This window comes from Aquarana catesbeiana, linkage group LG09 (genome assembly GCF_042186555.1).
Source record: "Aquarana catesbeiana isolate 2022-GZ linkage group LG09, ASM4218655v1, whole genome shotgun sequence".
In the NCBI taxonomy this organism is placed as follows: Eukaryota; Metazoa; Chordata; class Amphibia; order Anura; family Ranidae; genus Aquarana; species Aquarana catesbeiana.
In genome coordinates, this window is record NC_133332.1 from 5,798,264 (window position 1) to 5,812,923 (window position 14,660).

Sequence of the window (14,660 nt, forward strand, 5' to 3'; positions counted from 1 at the left end):
CATGCACCTAGCGCTGACTCCGTGCAAGCACCTAGCGCTGACTCCACGCATGCACCTAGCTCTGACTCCACGCATGCACCTAGCGCTGACTCCACGCATGCACCTAGCGCTGACTCCATGCATGCACGAAGTGCTAACTCCATGCATGCACCTAGCACTGACTCCACACATGCACCTAGTGCTGACTCCACACATGCACCTAGCGCTGACTCCACATGTGCACCTAGCACTGACTCCACGCATGCACCTAGTGCTGACTCCACGCATGCACCTAGTGCTGACTCCACGCATGCACCTAGCACTGACTCCGTGCATGCACCTAGCGCTGACTCCACGCATGCACCTAGCGCTGACTCCACACATGCACCTAGCGCTGACTCCACACATGCACCTAGCGCTGACTCCACACGTGCACCTAGCACTAACTCCACGCATGCACCTAGTGCTGACTCCACGCATGCACCTAGCGCTGACTCCACGCATGCACCTAGCGCTGACTCAACGCATGCACCTAGCGCTGACTCCACGCATGCACCTAGCGCTGACTCCACACATGCGCCTAGCGCTGACTCCGTGCATGCACCTAGCACTGACTTTGTGCATGCACCTAGCGCTGACTCTACGCATGCATCTAGTGCTGACTCCCGCATGCACCTAAAGCTGGCTCCACGCATGCACCTAGCTCTGACTCCACACTTTCACCTAGCGCTGACTCCGTGCAAACACCTAGCGCTGACTACATGCATGCACCTAGCTCTGACTCCACGCATGCACCTAGCTCTGACTCCACACATTCACCTAGCGCTGACTCCGTGCAAACACCTAGCGCTGACTCCATGCATGCACCTAGCTCTGACTCCATGCATGCACCTAGCGCTGACTCCACGCATGCACCTAGCGCTGACTCCATGCATGCGCGTAGTGCTAACTCCATGCATGCACCTAGCGCTGACTCCACGCATGCACCTAGTGCTGACTCCACGCATGCACCTAGTGCTGACTCCACGCATGCACCTAGCACTGACTCCGTGCATGCACCTAGCGCTGACTCCACGCATGCACCTAGCGCTGACTCCACACATGCACCTAGTGCTGACTCAACGCATGCACCTAGCGCTGACTCCACGCGTGCACCTAGCACTAACTCCACGCATGCACCTAGTGCTGACTCCACGCATGCACCTAGTGCTGACTCCACGCATGCACCTAGCGCTGACTCCACGCATGCACCTAGCACTGACTCCACGCATGCACCTAGCGCTGACTCCACGCATGCACCTAGCGCTGACTCCACACATGCGCCTAGCGCTGACTCCGTGCATGCACCTAGCGCTGACTTTGTGCATGCACCTAGCGCTGACTCTACGCATGCATCTAGTGCTGACTCCACGCATGCACCTAGAGCTGGCTCCATGCATGCACCTAGCTCTGACTCCACACATTCACCTAGCGCTGACTCCGTGCAAACACCTAGCGCTGACTCCATGCATGCACCTAGCTCTGACTCCATGCATGCACCTAGCTCTGACTCCACGCATGCACCTAGCGCTGACTCCACACCTAGTGCTGACTCCACGCATGCACCTAGCGCTGACTCCACACCTAGTGCTGACTCCACGCATGCACCTAGCGCTGACTCCACGCATGCACCTAGCGCTGACTCCATGCATGCACCTAGCGCTGACTCCACGCATGCACCTAGCGCTGACTTCGTGCAAACACCTAGCACTGACTCCATGCATGCACCTAGCTCTGACTCCATGCATGCACCTAGCTCTGACTCCACGCATGTACCTAGCGCTGACTCCACGCATGCACCTAGTGCTGACTCCACACCTAGTGCTGACTCCACGCATGCACCTAGTGCTGACTCCACACCTAGTGCTGACTCCACGCATGCACCTAGCTCTGACTCCACGCATGCACCTAGCGCTGACTCCATGCATGCACCTAGCTCTGACTCCACACATGCACCTAGCGCTGACTCCACGCATGCACCTAGCGCTGACTCCATGCATGCACCTAGCGCTGACTCCACGCATGCACCTAGTGCTGACTCCACGCATGCACCTAGCTCTGACTCCACGCATACACCTAGCACTGACTCCGTGCATGCACCTAGCGCTGACTCCACGCATGCACCTAGCGCTGACTCCACGCATGCACCTAGCGCTGACTCCACACATGCACCTAGCGCTGACTCCACACATGCACCTAGTGCTGACTCCACACGTGCACCTAGCACTAACTCCACGCATGCACCTAGTGCTGACTCCACGCATGCACCTAGTGCTGACTCCACGCGTGCACCTAGTGCTGACTCCACCCATGCACTTAGCGCTGACTCCATGCATGCACCTAGCGCTGACTCCACGCATGCACCTAGCGCTGACTCCACACATGCGCCTAGTGCTGACTCCATGCATGCACCTAGCGCTGACTTTGTGCATGCACCTAGCGCTGACTCTACGCATGCATCTAGTGCTGACTCCACGCATGCACCTAGAGCGGGCTCCATGCATGCACCTAGCTCTGACTCCACACATTCACCTAGCGCTGACTCCGTGCAAACACCTAGCGCTGACTCCATGCATGCACCTAGCTCTGACTCCATGCATGCACCTAGCTCTGACTCCACGCATGCACCTAGCTCTGACTCCACGCATGCACCTAGCTCTGATTCCACACATTCACCTAGCGCTGACTCCACACCTAGTGCTGACTCCAAACATGCACCTAGCGCTGACTCCACGCATGCACCTAGCGCTGACTCCACGCATGCACCTAGCTCTGACTCCACACATTCACCTAGCGCTGACTCCGTGCAAACACCCAGCGCTGACTCCATGCATGCACCTAGCTCTGACTCCAGGCATGCACCTAGCGCTGACTCCACGCATGCACCTAGCGCTGACTCCACGCATGCACGTAGTGCTAACTCCACGCATGCACCTAGAGCTGGCTCCACGCATGCACCTAGTGCTGACTCCACGCATGCACCTAGCGCTGACTCCACACATGCACCTAGCGCTGACTCCACGCATGCACCTAGCGCTGACTCCACACATTCACCTAGCGCTGACTCCGTGCAAGCACCTAGCGCTGACTCCACACCTAGTGCTGACTCCACGCATGCACCTAGCGCTGACTCCACGCATGCACCTAGCGCTGACTCCATGCATGCACCTAGCTCTGACTCCACGCATGCACCTAGTGCTGACTCCACGCATGCACCTAGCGCTGACTCCACACATGCACCTAGCGCTGACTCCAAGCATGCACCTAGCGCTGACTCCACGCATGCACCTAGCGCTGACTCCACGCATGCACCTAGTGCTGACTCCACGCATGCACCTAGCTCTGACTCCACACATTCACCTAGCGCTGACTCCGTGCAAGCACCTAGCGCTGGCTCCACGCATGCACCTAGTGCTGACTCTACGTATGCATCTAGTGCTGACTCCACGCATGCACCTAGAGCTGGCTCCACGCATGCACCTAGTGCTGACTCCACGAATGCACCTAGCTCTGACTCCACACATTCACCTAGCGCTGACTCCGTGCAAGCACCTAGCGCTGACTCCACACCTAGTGCTGACTCCACGCATGCACCCAGCGCTGACTCCACGCATGCACCTAGCGCTGACTCCACACATTCACCTGGCGCTGACTCCGTGCAAACACCTAGCGCTGACTCCATGCATGCACCTAGCTCTGACTCCACGCATGCACCTAGCGCTGACTCCACGCATGCACCTAGCACTGACTCCACGCATGCACCTAGCACTGATTCCACGCATGCACCTAGAGCTGACTCCACAGATTCACCTAGCGCTGACTCCGTGCATGCACCTAGCGCTGACTCCATGCGTGCACCTAGCGCTGACTCCACACCTAGTGCTGACTCCACGCATGCACCTAGCGCTGACTCCACACATGCACCTAGCGCTGACTCCACGCATGCACCTAGCACTGACTTAGTGCATGCACCTAGCGCTGACTCCACGCATGCACCTAGCGCTGACTCCGTGCATGCACCTAGTGCTAACTCCACGCATGCACACAGTGCTGACTCCACGCATGCACCTAGCGCTGACTCCATGCGTGCACCTAGCACTGAGTCTGTGCATGCACCTAGCGCTGACTCCATGATCCAACACCATAAGTGGGAGGAGGATGGGAGAAAGGACTGCCTGCAGCAAAACATTATGATTTGTAGACATGTGAACTGCCGGAAAAAAAAATGTTTTCGATTTATTCCTTTTTTTTTTTTTTTTTCGTTTTTGGGGGTCATTCATCATGATCGCAATTCGTAAATTTGAAAATTCATAAAGTCAAAAATTCATACAGTAAATTCACAGAGTCATAAATTCATAAAGCGCTGACTCCATGCATGTACCTAGTAGGTAGTGAGGTTGCGGTGATATGCTGGAAGTGGAGAGGGCATTGGCTCTGCGTGTCCCTCCTAATTCCACAAGTGACCGTGTTGGTGTAAAGTACATCCAGGAAGTTTACTAGAATTTGTTCATGTTTTTCATCTACCGGGTTGTGAGCGTTGCTCAAGTAATGGTGCCCCATGTGAATGGTAGTGACGGGGGGAGGGGAAGAGGAAGGGTTATAGGCAAAGTAGAGAAAAAGGGGGAAGAGGAAGGGTAAGGGGGGGGTGAAGAGAGAGGGCAGGCGAGGGGGAGGAAGAAGGGGGTAGAAACAAGGAAAGAAAGAAGGGGAAGGGAAAAAAAGGGGGGGGAGAAACAGGAAGGAAAGAGAGAGGGGGAGGGAAGGGAAGAAAGGGGAAAAAAAGGAGGGGGGTATGGGGAGAAAAGGGAAAGGAGGAAAATGGGAATAAAAAAGAAAGAAAGGGGAAGGGAAGGGGGTGTGGGAGAGGAAAAAGGGGATGGAATTAGATGGGGGGGGAAAGTGTAAAGAAGAGTTGAGAGGTAAGGAAAAATGAGGAGACAGAGAAATAAGGGGGGGGGGGGGAGGGAAAGGGCGAAGAGAGGAAAGGGAAAATGGGAGAGGTGGGGAACCAAATGAAGGAAAGAGGAGAAGGAACAGGAGGAGGGGGAAAAGTTCTACTCTGTTGTCAGTGGGCACAATCCTTTTAAATGGAATTCACTTACAGGCAGTCCCTGGGGTACAAACAAGATCAGTTCTGTAGGTTTGTTTTTAATTTTCGGATGACTGAACCGTTTTTTGTGGCATGTTAGTCTCATGTCGAAAGTGAAGAGGTTATTCACATGAAAATTTTTGTACGACAGAATACAACTTCAGAAGTGACGTAATGTGTTAAATGGTTTTGTATGTATTCTTTCGTTTCTGAGTATGCGTAGTCTTGCTCTTATGATTTTTTTCGTAACCCTCAGAGATTTGTTAGAGAACCTTAGTGAACAAACAGCATCATGAAGGCCAAGGAACACACCAGACAGGTCAGGGATAAAGTTGTGGAGAAGTATAAAGCAGGGTTAGGTTATAAAAAAATCTCCCAAGCTTTGAACATCTCACAGAGCTCTGTTCAATCCATCATGGAAAGAGTATGGCAGAGCTGCAAACCTACCAAGACATGGCCATCCACCTAAACTGACCGGCCGGGCAAGGAGAGCATTCATCAGAGAAGAGCCAAGAGGTCCATGGTAACTCTGGAGGAGCTGCAGAGATCCACAGCTCAGGTGGGAGAATCTGTCCACAGGACAACTATTAGTCGTGTTCTCCACAAATCTGCCCTTTATGGAAGAGTGACAAGAAGAAAGACATTGGTGAAAGAAAGTCATAAGAAGTCCTGTTTGTAGTTTGTGAGAAGCCATGTGGAGGACACAGCAAACATGTGGAAGAAGGTGATCTGGTCAGATGAGACCAAAATTTTAACTTTTTTGCCTAAAATCAAAACGCTATGTGTGGGGAAAACTAACACCGCACATCACCCTGAACACACCATCCCCACCGTGAAACATGGTGGTAGCAGCATCATGTTGTGGGGATGCTTTTCTTCAGCAGGGACAGGGAAGCTGGTCAGAGTTGATGGGAAGATGGATGGAGCCAAATACAGGACAATCTTAGAAGAAAACCTGTTAGAGTCTACAAAAGACTTGAGACTGGGGCGGAGGTTCACCTTCCAGCAGGACAACGACCTGAAACATCCAGCCAGAGCTACAATGGAATGGTTTAGATCAAAGCATATTCATGTGTTAGAATGGCCCAGTCACAGTCCAGACCTAAATCACATTGAGAATCTGTGACAAGACTTGAAAATTGCTGTTCACAGACGCTCTCCATCCAATCTGACAGAGCTTGAGATATTTTACAAAGAAGAATGGGCAGAAATGTCCCTCTCTAGATGTGCAAAGCTGGTAGAGACATCCCCAAAAAGACTTGTAGAGAAAGGGGGTTCTACAAAGTATTGACTCCGGGGGGCGCCATACAAATGCCCCTCCCCCCACACTTTTCACATATTTATTTGTATCATTTTCCTTCCACTTCACAATTATGAGCCACTTTGTGTTGGTCTATCACATAAAATCCCAATAAAATACATTTACGTTTTTTTGTTGTAACATGACAAAATGTGGAAAATGTCAAGGGGTATGAATACTTTTTTCAATCACTGTACATTTTTTAAGTGGGAGAGAAAAATGTTCAATAAAAATTGTTATTTATTAAAAAAAAAAAAATTCAGTTCCAGCCAAAAATAGTTTTTATGTTTTTTGGATAACATAGGGAAGGGTTATCACCCCTGTAACATTTGTTTTGCTGTCTCTGCCCCTCTTCAGAAGATTTCACCTCTCTGTCTGTCCCGGGGACAATTGGATTTTGAAATTTTGGGGTTGTTGTGGAAACAAGGATTGGTGATAAAGCTTCAGTGGAGACACCTTTTCCCCATGATAACTTTTACAGGGGAACTTCCCTTCCTAGAGGGAGATTTCCTCTCACTTCCTGTTGTCTTCCTCTGTATTATGTATGTAAGTCGGATGTATATAATTATGAGTCGGATGTAAGTTGGATGTAAGTCGGATGTATATAATTATGAGTCGGATGTAAGTTGGATGTAAGTCGGATGTATATAATTATGAGTCGGATGTAAGTTGGATGTAAGTCGGATGTATATAATTATGAGTCGGATGTAAGTTGGATGTAAGTCGGATGTATGTAATTATGAGTCGGATGTAAGTTGGATGTAAGTCGGATGTATGTAATTATGAGTCGGATGTTTGTAACTCGGGGACTGCCTTTACCTGGAATTCTTATTTGCTGTTTACTTGGAAGAAAGACTTTTTTGCACAATCGTGGTAAGCTCATGAAGCACCTTTGGGCTCGGTTCACATTAATGCAGCTCCAACATGATCCGATTTTCTGAATTGTTTTAATCGCGCAAATTGAAGTTTTTTTGTTATGTGTTTTTCATACTACATGCATTTTCTGGAAGGGGAGGAGTTCAATGGGTTTTTCAGCACAGGGTTTCTAGTTGTTAAAGGCATTAAGAAAAACAAAAAAAACAAACATGTTATACTTACTTGCCCTGTGTAATGGTTTTGCACAGAGCGGCCCCGATCCTCAACTTCTGGGACAGTGATGGTGAGATGGTGATGGTGAGATGGTGAGATGGTGATGGTGATGGTGAGATGGTGAGATGGTGATGGTGAGATGGTGAGATGGTGAGATGGTGATGGTGAGATGGTGAGATGGTGATGGTGAGATGGTGAGATGGTGAGATGGTGATGGTGAGATGGTGATGGTGAGATGGTGAGATGGTGAGATGGTGATGGTGAGATGGTGATGGTGAGATGGTGAGATGGTGAGATGGTGATGGTGAGATGGTGAGATGGTGATGGTGAGATGGTGAGGTGGTGATGGTGATGGTGAGATGGTGATGGTGAGATGGTGACATGGTGATGGTGAGGGTGAGATGGTGATGGTGAGATGGCGATATGGTGATGTTGATGGTGAGACTGTGATGGTGAGATTGTGATGGTGAGATGGTGATGGTGAGATGGGGATATGGTGATGGTGAGATAGTGATATGGTGATATGGTGATGGTGAGATGGTGATGGTGATATGGTGATGGTGATATGGTGATATGGTGATATGGTGATGGTGATATGGTGATGGTGAGATGGTGATGGTGAGATGGTGAGATGGTGATATGGTGATGGTGATATGGTGATGGTGAGATGGTGATGGTGAGATGGTGAGATGGTAATATAGTGATGGTGATGATGATATGGTGATGGTGAGATGGTGATGGTGAGATGGTGATATGGTGATGGTGAGATGGTGATGGTGAGATGGTGATGGTGAGATGGTGATATGGTGATGGTGATATGGTGATGGTGAGATGGTGATGGTGAGATGGTGATAAGGTGATAGTGAGATGGTGATATGGTGATGGTGGTATGGTGATGGTGAGATGGTGAGATGGTGATATGGTGATATGGAGATGGTGAGATGGTGATATGGTGATATGGTGATGGTGATATGGTGATATGGTGATGGTGAGATGGTGATGGTGATATGGTGATGGTGAGATGGAGATGGTGATGGTGAGATGGTGATGGTGAGATGGTGATGGTGAGATGGTGATGGTGAGATAGTGATATGGTGATATGGTGATGGTGAGATGGTGATGGCGAGATGGTGATATGGTGATGGTGATATGGTGATGGTGAGATGTGATGGTGAGATGGTGATGGTGAGATGGTGAGATGGTGATGGTGAGATGGTGAGATGGTGAGATGGTGATGGTGAGATGGTGAGATGGTGATGGTGAGATGGTGAGATGGTGAGATGGTGATGGTGAGATGGTGAGATGGTGATGGTGAGATGGTGAGATGGTGAGATGGTGATGGTGAGATGGTGATGGTGAGATGGTGAGATGGTGAGATGGTGATGGTGAGATGGTGAGATGGTGAGGTGGGTAAGTTGTAATTTTGCAATCAATATAAAACATTTTTTTTCTGGGTGTTTATATTAGGATATCCACTCATTAGAATATTGGCAATTCTGCCACCTCTAGGAAATATGTAAAAATATAATCATATTTAGAGCTATACACATTATTTAAAAAAAAAAAAAAAAAACAAATTCTTGGATTTTCAAATTCTGAATTTCCGACTGTTCGAATTTTAGAGTTTTTGGAAATTCAGAATTAGAAAATTTGAAAATTTGAAAATCCGAAAATAAGAAAGAAAATCTGTAAAATTCAAAAGACCAAAAATCAGAAAATTGGAAATAATAACTAACCGATTATAACTAACTATTAAATTATAGGTATTGGAATTTTTTTTCAAATTTGGCTGTTAGTGAACGTAACAAATACAAATTTATCAGAAGTTATGAATTATCGGAAATAACGAATGCCGCATCTAAACGAATGGAATGGAACAAATTAATAACAAATAATAATAATAAAAAGTTTTTATTATTGTTGTTATTTATTATTATTAGATTGTTACGTTCCATTTGTTTAAATGCGGCATTCTTTATTTCGGATAATTTGTAACTTCGGATAAATTCGTAGTAGTTACGTTCACTAACAGCCAAATTTGAAAAAAAATTCCAATACCTATAATTTTTTTTCAAATATAATTTTATTCAACAACTGGGGAAGGCACATCAACATAACAACTTATACATAAGCAAGTGAGAAATGTTGAGGGCGCAGCCTCTATCAGAAGAAAAGATAGTGAGGACACAGCCTCTGCCATTGTAACATTTCCAAATCTATCATTTGAGAACTTATAACAGACATGTGTGATCTTAATGCCTTATATTGAGGTGCTATATGAACCATTAGTACCCTCCCACTCCATTTTCCATTTTCCAAAAACTTAGAATTCAAGAAAAATAATTTTGAAACAGAAAAAGAAAATATAGACAGGAGAGTATAAAAAGGATAGAGAACTGAAAAAGAGTGATATCAGAAATCAGAAATCCATAGGGAGAGATGTAGGGAATTTCAAGAGAAGAGGGGGGAAGTTGAAAGAAGATAGTGGGGGGGGGGGGGGGAGACATGGGTAAGGGGGCACATGGAGGCTGCAAAGTGCATCTGTACGGACCGCCGGAATCCCCCCACCACCCCTCAAAGAAAGGCTAACAGGAGATACGTATGTTAAGCTAGTGATCCATCTTTTAGAAGGTTCTGACCCTCATCTGAGAATACGAACATGTTCCATCTGGTCCAAGTCTTGGAGAACCTTTCATTTTGATGTCTGGCCGTGAGGACTAGGTCCTCCATTTTTTTAATGTCCTCCACTTTTCTAATCCACATGGTGATAGTGGGAGGCTGTGCGGACTTCCATAATAAGGGAATGCATGCCTTGGCGGCGTCAAACAAGTGACGCGACATCGATTTTTTGTAGGCCTTGCTGGGCAAGTGAGAGGCATGGAGTAAGAAAATCGCAGGGTCTGGTACTATAGAGCTTTCAGTGAATCTCTGTATTGTACTTTGAACGGTCCTCCAAAATTGTTCCAACTTAGGGCAGGTCCAGAAGACATGAAGTAGAGTACCCCGTTCCCTCTGACACCTCCAACAATGATCTGAGACAGCTGGGAAGATAGTATGTAATTTAGCAGGGGTGTTGTACCACCTAGTAAGGATTTTATAGTTAGTCTCCTGTATCTTTGTACAAATCGAGGATCTGTAGGTGAAATGTATGATATTTTGTTTTTGACGTGGCGTGAAGGTACATTGCAAATCCCGTTCCCACCTTTCTATACATTGTAATCGAGGGCTCTCTAAAGGTGTGTTCAACAATTGGTATGTGGTAGAGATGGTGTGAGACATTGGGCCCTCTTCCGAACAGTACGATTCGTAAGTGGTCAGTGTTGGGGGAAAACTGCTGGGACTAGGAAGCGTCTTGAGAAAGTGGTTAAGTTGGCAAGCTCTCCAGTAATCCAGTCGGAAATGACCTTCCGAGCTCATGAGTTCTTTTATGGTGGGCCAACGGCCCCGCTGGAGGAAATGGGAAGCTTGGAAACAATTAGAGTTTCTTAGAGAGAGAAAATTTCGATCTGTACAGCCCGGTGGGAACTCTGGCGTTCCCAGTATCGGGCGGAGCAGAGAACTCAATGATGAGAGTCGGAAACGTGTAAATATGGATGAGCATGTGCGCACTGTCAGGCCTATTAAGGGATGATTTGTGAGTGTTCTAGGCAAAACATGATATATCCATGGTGTTCTATTCAGGGGTATGTCACACTGGGATTATTCCAGTCTGGCCCATTGCTTCGTGGGCAGATGGCGGTTCCAATCAATGAGTCTGGACAAATGGGTCGCATAGAAATATTTGCGGAGATCAGGTACTGCCAGGCCTCCAAAAGATTTAGGTAGCATAAGTTGACGCCTATTAAGTCTGGGTCATTTATGAGCCCATATAAAATCAAAGAAAAGGGCGCTGGTTTGGTAAAATAAGAGGAAGGGATGTGGATCGGCAGAGCCTGCATAAGATATAGGAATTTAGGGAGAATACTCATTTTCAGTATGTTACATCTGCCAAACCATGAATGTATCCCTGTATTCCATTTTGTAAGCAGGGCCCGTACATCAGCTAATAACCGAGGGAAGTTCAATGCAAATATCTGTGAAATTTTGGGGGGAATACATGTACCCAAGTATTTTAAAGACGTCGAAGTCCATTTAAATTTAAAACTGTCTCTGAGTGTTGAGAGAAGCCTTGGAGGGACTCCTACCCCCATTGCTTCGGACTTATCAAAGTTGATTTTCATATTAGAAAGGTTACCATATGTCCTGAACTCCTGTAGGAGGTTTGGCAAAGATATAACTGGATTAGTAAGAGCGAAAAGCATGTCGTCTGCATAAGCTGCTATCTTCTGCCGAGAACCTCCTACATCTACACCAACTATGTCCGGATTGGAACGTATCATACACAGGAAGGGTTCCAACGACAGGGCAAAAAGTAGTGGGGACAAAGGACACCCCTGGCGAGTTCCGTTCCTGATCACAAAGGCATCCGATAAGACACCATTAGCACGTACCCGAGCTGTGGGATCGGTGTAGAGTGAATTTATCCAGGTCAACATCCTGTCATCAATTCCCACGTGATTCAGGACGGAGGTCATAAATTGCCAATTCACCCTGTCGAAGGCCTTCTCTGCGTCTGTGCTAAGGAAAATACAGGGGATCTTATTCTGATTTACTATATGTAATAAGTTAAGGACTCTGGTGGTATTATCTCTGGCCTCTCTAGTTGGGATGAATCCCACTTGATCTTGATGGATCAAAGACGGGAGATATTGTTGGATTCTAGTTGCTAATATTTTAGTAAAAATTTTTAGGTCTATGTTGAGAAGAGAAATTGGCCTATAACTTCCACATGCAGTAGTATCCTTCCCTTCCTTGTGTATTACTGAAATATGTGCTGAGAGAGTGTCGCGGGGGATACTCCCCCCGTACCCAATGAGTTGAAGAATTTATGCAGATGTTCCCCGAGATAAGGTAACATGGTCTTATAATATTGGGCTGTGTATCCGTCTGGACCCGGGGCTTTCCCCAATTTAATAGCACCTATCGCCGATTTTATCTCGTCGATGGATATGGGTTCATCTAACAAGTCACTGGCTTCAGCGGGTAGTTTGGGCAGACCAGACTTACTCAGATAGGCTTCTATTTGGGATCGAGGGGAAGCCGGCCCCTGTATGTTATAGAGGGAGGCATAAAAATCTTTGAATTCCCGCTCTATCGATCGTGGAAAAGTGGTCTTCCATCCCGAGGGCGATATAATGTGAGGGATATAACTCGCAAGCGTCTGCTCTTTTAGGGAGTTTGCAAGAAGCCTACCACATTTATTCCCTGATTCATAGGACACACGTCTGCAAACCTGTAGCGCTGCTTTAGCTCGGAACTGCATTATATCAGTAATTTTGGCCCGTATTAAAAGAAGTTCCGCCTCTCCCTCAGGAGTTTGAGCGTGTTTGTGTCTAGCTTCTGCTTTATGTAGGTCATCTAGGAGTGAGGACAATTGTATCGAACGTTGTCTCTTAATCCGTGCGCCATGTTTAATTAAGATACCACGTATCACCGCCTTGTGGGCTTCCCACACCAAGCCGGGATTGCTGTCAGGGATATCATTAGTCTTAAAGTAATACTCCACTTCCTTTACTACGTCCTTAAGAGTCTCATCGTCTTGTAGAAGACTTTCATTTAGTCTCCAAGTCCGCTCCCTGGTAGTAAAGTAATCTGTTAGGGCATAGGACAGTAGGACTGGGGCGTGATCAGACCATGTGATAGATCCGATCGAGGAGCCGCGTACAGCGTGTAATTGGGTATGGGGGATTAAGAAATAGTCAATCCTAGAATAATGCCTATGTGGTGTCGAATAGAAGGTGTAATCTCGTTCAGTCGGGTGTAAGAGTCTCCAAACGTCAATCAGTTGTGAGTTGTGTAATGATCGTGCTATGCGTTTTCTGGCTTTCGGTGTGACTGAGGAATTCCCAGATGAAGTGTCTTCTGAGGGAATCAGTGAGACATTAAAGTCACCCCCTAGAATTAGCTGACCCTTTGTGAAGTTCTTCAGAGTGTCTAACGTCCTGGCAATAAAATAATCTTGTTGGCTGTTGGGAGCATATACGTTTGCTAGTGTCACCTCTACTCCTCCAATGTCACCCCTGATGAACAAAAATCGTCCCTCTGGGTCAGTTTTCACCTCTGCACACTTCCAGGGCACAGATCGCGAGATGAGTATTGATACCCCTCTAGATTTGGTGGGACCAAATGTGGAGTGGTACACCGTCGGATAGAATTTATTCTTCAATATCGGTAAATTACCTTCTTTGAAGTGAGTCTCCTGTATGAAAGCCAAATTAGCTTTATGATGATGTAGGTCACTCATCAACATGCGTCGTTTTTCAGGAACGTTTAGTCCCTTTGCATTTAAAGAGAATACAGTCACAGCCTCCATGGCCCCCGTAAAAATAAAATTCTAGTAGTAGAAGTAGTTAGGGTAAAAAAAAGGGGAAAGCTTTGGGGTAAGGGAACGAAGGTAAGAGGAAAAGTAGTAGAAAGGAAGATAGATGAAAAAGAGGGAAGAAAAGTAGTGCTGAGTTACAGCAAGGAGCAGTATTAGAGAAAGTCTAGTTAAGTAGCACAATGGTGCTTTAACGCTCACTAGTTTAAAACTAGTAATCGAGCGCAGTCCTAAGGGGGAGCACGGAAAGAAACAACCAGTGACAAGGTCTCCGGCTCCCCCCCCCCACACCCACCCTGTATTAACATGTAGTTTTAGTATAATGATAATGACGGCTAAATCGCACAACAAGAGGGAATACATTTAAATAGAGGTTACATGAACCTACTCCTGTAAAATAACACGATAGCATTTGACAAAGATATACCCGTCTGTCCTAAAGCCTAATCAGAATAATCTTTAAACTCTCAAACACCCCCTTCATACTTCGTCCCTCAACTGAGTTGTAGCACGACCTTATAACAAATATATGGGATAATATCGCCTTCTCGCCCTCCGGGTTTCTCCGAATTCTACTTGATGGGGAGTAACTAATTCTACTTTCAAAGTTCCCTCCTCCTCCCGCTGTCACCAGTCCACTAGCATTACATTTTCTAAAACACAAAAAAAAAAAAACCCTGTAGTATTCTGACATCACGACATGGGCTCCCCCCCCCCCCCGCGGCCCGGAGGCCGGCCGGTGATGC